General features: G+C 39.7%; 1 long non-coding RNA gene across 1 annotated transcript; it reads left to right on the top strand.

The window, feature by feature from the left end:
• Window positions 1-4,069: 4,069 nt before the first annotated feature.
• LOC133206926 (uncharacterized) lies at window positions 4,070-8,621 on the top strand. Its single transcript, XR_009723899.1, has 5 exons — window positions 4,070-4,196; window positions 5,711-5,830; window positions 6,004-6,147; window positions 6,970-7,058; window positions 8,498-8,621. It is a non-coding gene; the product is annotated as an uncharacterized LOC133206926 (long non-coding RNA).
• The last annotated feature ends 6 nt before the right edge of the window (window positions 8,622-8,627 follow it).

Genomic DNA, 8,627 nt, shown 5'->3' with positions numbered 1-8,627 from the left:
TTTACCTTGGGCCAGAGAATGACAGTGCTAGTGTCCCATACAGTGTCTGCAGTACTGGAAATGAAAGGTGGACACTGGCTTTCCCCTCAGAGGTTCCTGAGATACCAAGCTGTCATTGTGGAACAAGATGATATAGAGATAGTGGTAACTAACATTGTCAACCCAGCTTCTTTTCTTAGTGGAAATGAAGGAGAACCTGTACACCACGATTGCCTGGACACTATTGAAGCCACATACTCCAGTCGCCCAGACCTGAAAGATACCCCTTTGGACAACGCAGAAACCTGGTTTACGGATGGAAGCAGCTATATCACCAGTGGAAAGCGACATGCTGGGTATGCAGTAACCACCTGCAGAGAAGTAATAGAATCTGGACCCTTGCCAATAAACACTTCCGCGCAAAAGGCGGAACTGACCGCACTGACTAGAGCTCTGGAACTAGCAAAAGGGAAAAGGATAAACATCTATACAGATTCAAGATATGCATTCGGAGTTGTACATGCACATGGTGCCATTTGGAAGGAGAGAGGACTGTTGAATTCACATGGAAAAAATATCAAACATGCACAAGGAATACTGAGACTATTGGAAGCGGTCCAACTACCTGAGAAGGTGGCAATTATGCACATCAAAGCACACCAGAAAGTGAGCTCAGAATTAGAAGAAGGAAATGAGCTGGCGGACAGAGAGGCAAAAGAAGCAGCAAAGGGTGAGATAACAATTGAAGGAGTTTTAGTTCCAGATGGGAAAATTTCTCTGGAAGGCAGGCCAAACTATAATAAGGAAGATCGGAAATTGATTATAGATCAGGATGGAACATTTAATGAGGAAGGGTGGGCTAGTACACCACAGGGGAAGCTAATTGTTCCCTCATGCTTGTTATGGGCCCTTATAAAAAATGAACATCAGAAAACCCATTGGGGAGTGGATGCCTTACATAAATATTTAATAAACAAAATTCTAGCTAGAAATTTATATGCTACCATCCAACAAGTAACTCAGCAATGTGATCTTTGCCTTCAAACAAATCCCAAAATTACTCCCAAGCTTAAAGTAGGCCAAATTGGCAGAGGTAATGGACCAGGCCAACAATGGCAGATTGACTTTACGGAACTGCCAAGAAAAAGGGGGTATAGACATTTGTTGGTACTAACAGACACCTTTTCAGGTTGGCCAGAAGCCTTTCCAACAAGAAGCGCACAAGCCCGGGAGGTAACAAAAATATTATTACAGGAAATAATACCACGATATGGAGTTCCAGCCACTATATCTTCAGATAGAGGACCACATTTTGTTTCAAAAGTGGTACAACAAATTAACAAACATTTAGGTATTGATTGGCAACTTCATACTCCCTACCGTCCTCAGTCAAGTGGTCAGGTGGAGAAAATGAACCACCTAATTAAACAACAAATTGTGAAATTGGGTCAGGAGGCCAGTTTACCTTGGCCTCAGACACTTCCATTAGCCCTGTTGAGAATTCGAACTAAACCAAGAACTCGAGAAGGATTGAGTCCTTTCGAAATTCTGTATGGAAGACCATATGGGGTCCAACAGGGAACCTCTCTCCAAGTGGGAGAAGAGACTATGAATAATTATATAATAGAGTTAGGAAAACAACTCAGGAAAATTGAAAAATATGTGGCTGGAACTCGAAACAGAGGACTGGATAGTCCCGTACATAATATACAACCTGGAGATTATGTGTATATAAAATCTTTCAGACCTACAGGGGAAGAAGACCTCGAACCACGGTGGAAAGGGCCGTTCCAAGTACTACTCACAACTTTCACAGCTATCAAAGTTAGAGAACAAAACGTCTGGATTCATCATACTCGAGTCAAGAAGGCTCCAAAGGCACCCTGGAAAATCACATCAAGCGGTAATGACAGACTGAAATTAAAACTAACTCGTGAAAAATAGATTGATCCATGGGTGTCAACACAATGTTGCAGTTATAATCAGAATATAAATCCGACTATCACTTACTACCTGGATATGAGATAAGGGTAGTATAGTGCAAGTGCTGCACATACTGTATGAAGCTAGGCCCAATTATAATAGACAAACATATTTAAGTAACATAGTTGGTTATGAAGCAGTCATTAATACTAATCCTTTATATCAATACCATGGTCCAAGCCATAGATAAAGAAACGTCAATACTGGGTTCAAATACGAATGTCTGGCTCACATGGGCAAACAAGACTGGGATTACTGATTTTTGCCTGACCTTGGCACAGGTGGGAAATCCCTTTCAAACGTGCCTAATTGGTATACCAGAATGGCTAAATAACCTAGGAGTTACTGGATGGTTCAGGGAAATACTTAAACAAGGCCTTCTAATGTTGGTTATAGTACTACTCATTTTAATGATTGTACCTTGCATAATACAATGTATATCAAGATCACTTCAGAAATCGATAGAAGGAACATGGATAACTCTGTCATAAATAATATAGTAGAAGAATTTACTAACTTTATAGAAAAAGGGGGGATTGATGCAGAGGGTTGACCAATGTACAGGGGGGTTGTACAGGGGGGTTAGAGGAATTTGCTTGCGTTAGAGGAATTTACTTGTGTTAGAGGAATTTACTTGCCTAGACAAGGTATTGTCTGTTGTAAGTGCTTACTAAGCAGAACAAAGACACCAAGTCCTATTGATAAGCAAAAGCAGACACCTGGTCCTATTGATAAGCAGACACCTGATTATAATGATAAGTAGCTATTGATAAGGAAAAGCAGGCGCCGGATACGGGAAGAAGCAGATGGTTTATGGCTGGGGCACCGACCAAACCCTAAGACCATATGTGTAAAGACTAAAAGGTGACAAGTTCAAGAAGAGGAAGACTCATTTACTTCATCTTGAAGACCCCTACCCACAGGAAGAAGACTCATTTACTTCATCTTGAGACCCCTGCCCATGACCAGAGGGGGCACTGCGCAGGCGCAGAGGACTTTCTAGGTCATTATAATACGAAGCGGGGATAGAATATGAATATGTATAGGCGTATTGTGCAACCTTGTAACTTTAGAGGATAAATGTAGAGGGAAACAACACTGAGGCACGCATGACTTTTGGAGGACCAATCCCCCGTGCGTCTTCAGCTGAATAAAGCATACCTACTTTACAACTTTAACGAAGTTGTGGAGTCTATTCCGCTATCACTACTGCTAAACCCAGGACAGTAGGGGTCTTCAAGATGAAGTAAATGACTCTTCCTCTTCTTGAAGTTTTCACCTTTTAGTCTTCATGTATGGCCTTAGGGTTTGGTCCCAGCCATAAACCATCTGCTTCTCCCCCTTAACAGATTCAGGGGTCTGCTTTTCCCTATCAATAGGTGCTTATCGGTAGAATCATGTGTCTGCTTTTCCTTGTCAATAGAACCAAGTGTCTGCTTTTCCTTATCAATAGTTAGTGCCTTTGTTCTGCTTAGTAGGCATGATAGGTACAGACAATACCTTTGCTAAAGCAAGTGAATTCCTCTAACACCCCCCCCCCCCCCCGTACAACCCCCCCAGTACAACGCCCCTGTACAACCCTCTGCATCATTAGGACAGAAGAGCAACACTTGCTAGAAACAGAAGGTAGCGGCAGCAGGATGTGTCTGATAAAAAGACAAAGGCCAATACAGAAAATCATTCCATGAGCACACATGAAGCATTGCATTCCATAAAACAAGAGGAAAATGTCCTTATGATAGAAAGGTGGCTGAATCTTCTTTCTGCTGTCAGTGAACCTCCTCTCTGAGTAGCCAAAGCCACATAGTTCTTTATTTCCTTTTCTTCTCTTCAGTTTTTTACGGTTAATCTTTCTCTACTATTTGCATCCCAACTAAACTAGACTTTTGCAGAAATTGGTAGTTTAAGGAAAAACAAACAAACAACAGAGTAAATTAGCAACGAATATAATGGATTCTTGCCTGGAGGCTTTTGAAACTGATGTGGCCTATTGTGTACAGGGGGGTTGTACAAGGGGGTTAGACAAAATGTACAGGGGGGTTAGACAGAATGTACGGGGGGGGGGGTTGTACAAGGGGTACTGCTTAAGTCATAGCTGGCTTGACAAGGAACTCTGGTCTATGACGTCTGATATCTACTTTGATAACTTCATTATATGTTCAGAAAAAGAAGTAGCAGATCGCTGGGCAGCAGATGGCTGGGGCTTGAAGAAATTAGTAACGGCTGCTAACGAGGTATAAACTTTATGTTCTTGATAGCCAAAAGTAGTGAGGAAGACATGCTTTTGGAAGAATTTTCTGTCAGTTAATGCTGACAATATTAATTTGTTTGACAGTTAATACTTGTACTAACTATGATAGGGTTGTTTTTTCTCATAGCTTGGCTTTTTACCATTCCCAGAATAATATCCTCTTGAAATTAAAAGAGTACAACATTCCACTTGAGCACTAGTGGGATATGGGCTTCACTATGAGTTAAGTGTTCTGTTGTTCATGGTGATACTAGAAATTGAGTACCTGTCAGCAAATGGAAGCTGAGTTACTTGCACTAAATGACCTCTTTTTTTTTTTTTGTTTGGTGGAGTTTTGTGTTTGGGGTTTGTTCTTTTGTTTATTTCTTGTGGATAACTCCATTATATATGTTCTTTGCATGTTTCCCTCCCATGAGAAACGGATGAATAGTCATGTGTTTTTTCTGTTTAATAGTTTTAGGTGTTTAGATGCTTGGATGTATATTATGCAGCTCTGAAAATAGTACACGTTTATGGAGCTGTGACTGTTCTGTTTCGGTGTGTGTATCCACACTTTTATAGAGCTCTTTCATGTGCAAAGGCTCGACTTGTTCTGACATACGGGATCGTGAGCCCCTCTAGTGTTTGCCTGTAGTGGCTACAGTTTTTCTAACAGCCCTATATTTTCTTTGAGCGACAAGAGGCCTGCAGTTGTGGGAAAGAAATGATGGGTTAGTGGCAAATGTGTCCAGTTCCTGACAGCTGCTGTTTGTCACAGGATGAGCATCACAGGATGAGCAGGTCGCAACAGCATATCTTCCCATGCAGTTAGGAAGGGCACCTCCCACATCCTTGCCCTTTTTTGAAATATATGATTTTATGTCTGGACCTGTATGTATGCCTATACACACAACAGCAAAAATATTCCCTTTGAGTCCTCTCACTCCGCTGTGCCCTGTGCCTCTCAAACTTCCTGACTTTGTTTCTGATGTACTCTTTTCCAGGGGTCTTGCTGGACCAGTCACTTGGCCTACCTACGCCCCTCTACTATATAAGTCAGAGCTGGGCTGGGAGGCCAGTTTACTCCCTGAATAATTGGCCGTCAAAAGAGAGAACATGGTAGTACAGATGGAGCATGACACTGCTCTGAGGTTCTGGATGCTTTGGGAGCTTTCAGCTGAGTTAGCACAGTATAGGATAAAAACAAAGTAGCTGGGAAGGGTGTGAAATGTGAGCTTGCCAAGACTCCAAATGTTGCTTTGCAAAATTGACTAGTAGCCAGTCTGGTACATTTGGAGTACCAGATTTGTTCCTTCTTACTTAACACCTGCTATTCATTTGCGGTCTGTCAAGTTGTTACTTTACTAGTATTAAAGTCCAATATTGTTTTAGTCATTAAAAGAGGTAAAGAAGGGTTTTCTTTAGGCAACATAAAGCTAAAAATATTTACAGTATGCTTTGTAAACTTAAGTGTTGAGAGGGATGTAAATGCAAAATTAATAATTGTTTTTAATGTAGCCTGGTATGTTTAGTCAACTGGTGACTGCTGCAGAAGACCACCCATGGCTCTGGGTTCTTTACATCTTGACTTTAGCTCTCCCTGTTGGTCTAGGGGTGTTGTTCTGCTGGCCAACAAAGGTAAGAGAAACTTACTACATTTTTATTTGATTTTACTCTTAATACTTTATTTGAAAACTATGATCATCTGTGTAACAGTACACCCTTTCAATGGGCCATTGATATTACTTAGCTTACAGTGGCTTTTGTTTAATTCTTAGTTTAAGTGTAAATTGAGTTTTAATTTGTTGTAGAAAACAGATGAAGATATTGACTTTAAAAAACCTGATATATCTAAGCCAATTACAAAAGGAGAACTAGACCAAGAGGGAGAGGAGTTAATGATGATGAAATACAATTAGAAGAAGAAAAAGGAAATGAAGATACTGCTGAAGATGGTAAGATGAGCAAGCCCGCTTGCTGTTTGATTGTAAATATACGAATAGGAATATTTTGTGGATTGCATTGCCAATAATTACAGTTATCTTTGAATATGCATAACCTGCCATGCTCTGAGTCATCTTTTTGTCTTTAACAACCTCCAGCAAGTAACATTGCATAGCTAATAGTTCTTTGATAAATATAAGAGGAAAGTCTTCTCAGTATTTTTCACTTTTAGGAAATTAATGGGCTTCCACCAGTCTTTGTGTGTTTGTAGACAATGATGTATATTTTCTCAGTTCTGAATTTTCCATATATTGAACATATCTGAATGGTTCAGATACACGTACCTTATAAGCTATTACAGACGCATTAAGTCTTTAACATAAGTCTTTCATCCTGTCTGTGGGAGGGTTGTACCTTGAATTATTCTGTTGGTCACTGATTTTAGTAATTCTTGATAAAGCCTGAAAATACAGTAGATGTGAAATACTGAAAGCTGCTCCGTGGTTTTTTTTGGTTTTTGGGTTTTTTTTTCCCTGACAGAAACCAACTGAAAGTTGTCATTTTAGTTGGTCAATTAAAAGTCTGAAAGTACATGCTATCATGAAAAGAGAGAATGCCAAAGCTGTTAAAATTAGTTAGTAAATCCAACAGTGATCAGTTTCTACTGAATAATGAGAATTCTGCTCTCTGTATTAGAGATGTTTTTAAGGGTTATTGTAAACTAGCAGTTCATTCTAAGACTTGAGATTGGCTCCCTTCCTTACTGGTGTTTCTGGAAATAGTACATTTTTAATATAGTTCTGTTTACCAAGTAAAACTAGTTTCTTCTGCAGAAGATGAGGGTGGAGGAGAAGAAAATGACATTGCAGATACAAGTCAAGAAGAAGGTGATAAGTCAAATAAATCTAGTTCAGAAGATGAGGTAAGGTTGTGAGGTTTTTTTTTGCTTTGTCCTTATCCAACAACACTCTTCTAACTAAGCTCAGTTACCCACAAGAGTTTTTCTTTTGTTAAGACATAAATCATGAGGGGGGATGTTATGTTTAAGTTGGACACCTCAACTGCTCTCTATAGGTTTGTGAAACATTTCTCTTCCTGTGTAATTTTGGCTAAGAGGTGATATTTATTGTAAAATACAGGTATAGTATGAAATGATCATGCAGGTCTCTAAACATGAAACTTTTTTACAGGAGTATAGTTTTTAACAAGTTATTAAATGAATCAAGCCTTAAATTTGGCTGCTGCAGCAGATTTCAGTCTCTTTATATTATGCTACTTAACTGGTGGAACATGTGATTCTAAACAAATAGCCTTTCAGTGAGAGTTTTTTGTTGTTGTTGTTAAAAAAAAATAGGGGTTTAATCAAAATGACCCATACTGGTCTTGAATTCAGCACCTGCAGTTCCATTTCTCTTGTGCAGGTTAATCAGTCACCAGATAATCTGTAAAATGTTTTTCAGAAAATTACATTGTAGAATGGAATTTGTGTGTGCTTTTCTTGCTTGTCAACTGCTCATTATCCTTTCATTTAGTCACACTGGTATGTCTGAGATCATTTAGATCCACCCACAGTATTTCTGTTGGTCATCCTGTGCTTGCCACTCCCTAAATGAGTCCCTTCCCAGATTAGAGGAGTTGTTTAATGTAACCTTAACTCCTTTTCATATAGAAGTCCTCTGAGAAACTGTACCTTACATGAGGTTGCATTGCTTCAGCACTGAAATTCTCCATTAATTACCTCTTATTCAGTACTTCCTGTTCTTCCTTTAAGAAGTTTGGGGTCTTTTTTCCCTTAAACTTACCTGGGAACACAGTATCTGATGAATCCACCAAGATGCATGTGACTCTGTGAACGTAACAGTATCTGTGTGTATGCCATTACCTGCTGTCACAGTGAGGTTATGTGTTGCTCCTCTCAGGGTATTTTCAGGGTGTACAAATTTCAGTCATGAGTTACTTGGTGACCTACTTGGGAGATATCATACATGCCATATTCTCACTCAGGTTGCGCCACAGTCTGTGAGCTGTTACTTCTAAATGAGGTGCTTACCCTTAGGTGATGCAGGGAAGTGAGAAAGCAATGCATTGTCTGCTTTTAAACCAGGCAGTAAATGGGCAAAACCAGATTCCTGACATTGTTTTTGATGTACTGGTCTCTTCCTTCTGCATATAGAAAGAAAAAGTCTTCCACCTACTTTATTTATTGATAGATTAGTATTAGGGAAAATAATGTCCTATCGCTGAAGTGTTGCATTTAGTGACACGATGGGGGTGAGGGGAAGGGGGATAAAGTAGTATGCCAGTTGTGATAATCAAAACTGGTTTAAAATTTTAATGCTGATTTTTTTGGTTGCCCCCCAGGTGAAAGAAGCTAACGAAGACACAGGTTATGGAGATAGTCCACTGAAATCAGTGCGCAAAAGAAGAGTACGGAAGGACTGAGTTACTTCCAGCTAGTTTTTGTACATCTAGATGATAGCAACTTCTGCTA

This window comes from Neopsephotus bourkii, unplaced genomic scaffold, assembly GCF_033783945.1.
Source record: "Neopsephotus bourkii isolate Nb327-2 ecotype Australia unplaced genomic scaffold, CSIRO-AGI_Nbou_v1 NB_1823, whole genome shotgun sequence".
Classification (NCBI taxonomy): Eukaryota; Metazoa; Chordata; class Aves; order Psittaciformes; family Psittacidae; genus Neopsephotus; species Neopsephotus bourkii.
The sequence above is the reverse complement of the archived record's forward strand: the minus strand, read 5'-3'. Positions and strand labels throughout refer to the sequence as shown.